The sequence below is a fragment of the Pundamilia nyererei genome, unplaced genomic scaffold (assembly GCF_000239375.1).
Source record: "Pundamilia nyererei isolate P.nyererei 1_Seehausen unplaced genomic scaffold, PunNye1.0 scaffold00357, whole genome shotgun sequence".
Taxonomy (NCBI): Eukaryota; Metazoa; Chordata; class Actinopteri; order Cichliformes; family Cichlidae; genus Pundamilia; species Pundamilia nyererei.
In genome coordinates, this window is record NW_005187758.1 from 153,583 (window position 1) to 155,728 (window position 2,146).

General features: G+C 40.9%; 1 protein-coding gene across 1 annotated transcript in view; it reads right to left on the minus strand.

Annotated features, from left to right (window-relative positions):
- The window catches only part of LOC102206834 (sodium channel protein type 5 subunit alpha-like), a 261,018-nt gene that overhangs the window by 33,842 nt on the left and 225,030 nt on the right, over positions 1 to 2,146 (minus strand). The gene's annotated exons all lie outside the window — the stretch shown is intronic.

A 2,146-nucleotide genomic window follows, 5' to 3' on the forward strand; every position in this document is an offset into this window, starting at 1 on the left:
TTTTATTCAAGCAGTTTCTTTCAAAATAATGATAAAGCAACACAGCAGAGATAACTAAGTAATTTGCAAATAAAAAAATCTAAAGAAGCTAAAACTTTCTTTTGATTACTTTATATCATCTTCTGATGCTTTTCTGCCCTCTAGTGCTCAAAAATGAAATCCTGAAGCTTTAAGCATGTCTCTCTCTTTCTCCATTTCCGATTGTGTTAATAAAACTCTGTTTCTTGTCTCATCTTTGCTTGGTTAGTTCGGTGACTCAAGATTTCTACCTCTCGTTCCCCTTCAGGCCACTACAGTCAGATAAAAACGTCAGTGTCATTTATGAAGACGGCTAGGCAGAAAACACTCGGAGTGAGAGAGACGGGGGAGTGGGTCGATTTCCGACTCAGTGCATGCATATGTATGGTGTGCATCATAAACTTTGTGTGCCACTTGCCCAGAACACTGGAAGAAAGTGTGAGCGTCTAAACATACACATCTCTGAGTGTGTGTGTGTGTGTGTATGTGTGTGTATGTGTGTGTGTATAGGTTCAAAAGCCACGGCTGATTATTTGTCCGGAGGCTGTTTGAACTTCTTTCTCGCTCTCTCTCTCTGTGCCTCTCTTTGTCGCTCAGTGTCTCTCACTCTTTTATTTATAGTGGGAAGTTGCTGCACTAAGACAACAACTGTGACACTGCTGACAGTGAGAAATACTGAATTATTCTCTTCTTATACATAAACTGCACATTTAACATAGACCATGTTTAACATGGAGAATTTACACAGAAAGGGTAAAAAATAGATATGAAGTGTGATTAAAGAGTTCAGACAGCAGGTCCATCACAAGCGAAACCCTTCCCTGATTTAAATTTGGCAATCTCCTCTTCAAAGTCATCCTCTCAGGAATGCCCAAGAAGCTCCCAGCACCGCTGCTATTTTTAGATCTCTTCCAGGACGTCTCTGACATTATAGTTTCCACATTTGCGGTTCGCTTGGGTCCCTGTGACGTGACTCACTCACTGTCCATTGACGAGAGTCTGAGCGGACGTGAAACATACCTGCCTGATTTTTGTGCCCATGCAAAAAAACGCGCACCAACTACAAATGTGCCCAGGCACCGAACCTAAAAGAAGTATTACTGAGGAATGATCACTCGGCCATCGAGTCTCCAGCTGTACGTGTCCACAACAGAGTATAATCCAAGCTCTCTAGTGTGCACTCTGTGATTTTACTGTGAAAACCTGCATAGAAACTGACCTGAATTGTGTAAGGAAGCTCGTAGTGATGAGAGCTGAGATTTCGGCTACAACCAAACCTGAGCAACAGAATTTGTCCAGAGGAGAGGAGTCAGACTGTTGGAATGCATCATAGAGGTACAACGGGACAGAATGAGAGATCTAAAAATAGATGTTGTACTGAAAGTCATCCAGAGGTTCACAAGACGATGATCTTGAACAGTCAAACCCAGGAAAGATGTTTGAAACCCTGATGTTAAGTCCCTGGAACATCTGCAGAAACTGAACTACAGACATTAAATATTAAATAAACACCTCAAACTGACAGTGAGTTTTTATCTCCGACATCGCAACAACGTTTATTCTGGAGCTTTCTTCCAACCATGACGAGACGTAGAGAGAACACGTCCTGATGGTTATTGAATGTCAAAATGTTTGCTGGGACTTTAAATCAGGGGCCCGATTTTTAGAGGTCAGTCTCTGGAACTTTTTGATCACACTCTTACTTTTGCATCACAGCATTCATAGTGTTTCCCAAGTTGTAGACTAACAGGGACAAAATACCATCTATGACAACACAATGGATACATGCAGTCAATAAAATACTCAGATTACTTTTGTCTGTACAAAATACTTATTATACTTATTTTTTCTTCATCACAGTTTGCTGTCTGTCAAAATTAGGGATGGGTATCGTTTAGGTTTTATCCGATACCGGTGCCAAACCGGTACTTTTGAAACGGTGCCGGCGCTTAAACGGTGCTCAAAGAATGGAGAACACAAAATTTGTCCAAAAACCTCTCATGTTCAGCTGGTTTTTGTAAAAAGATAACAATGTCAGCCTTTTCTGCAGCTATGGGGCATATATGGTATCACTCTTGGCTGGAAGCAGTGCTTAAACAATGGAAAAAAACATAAACTTTATCCAAAA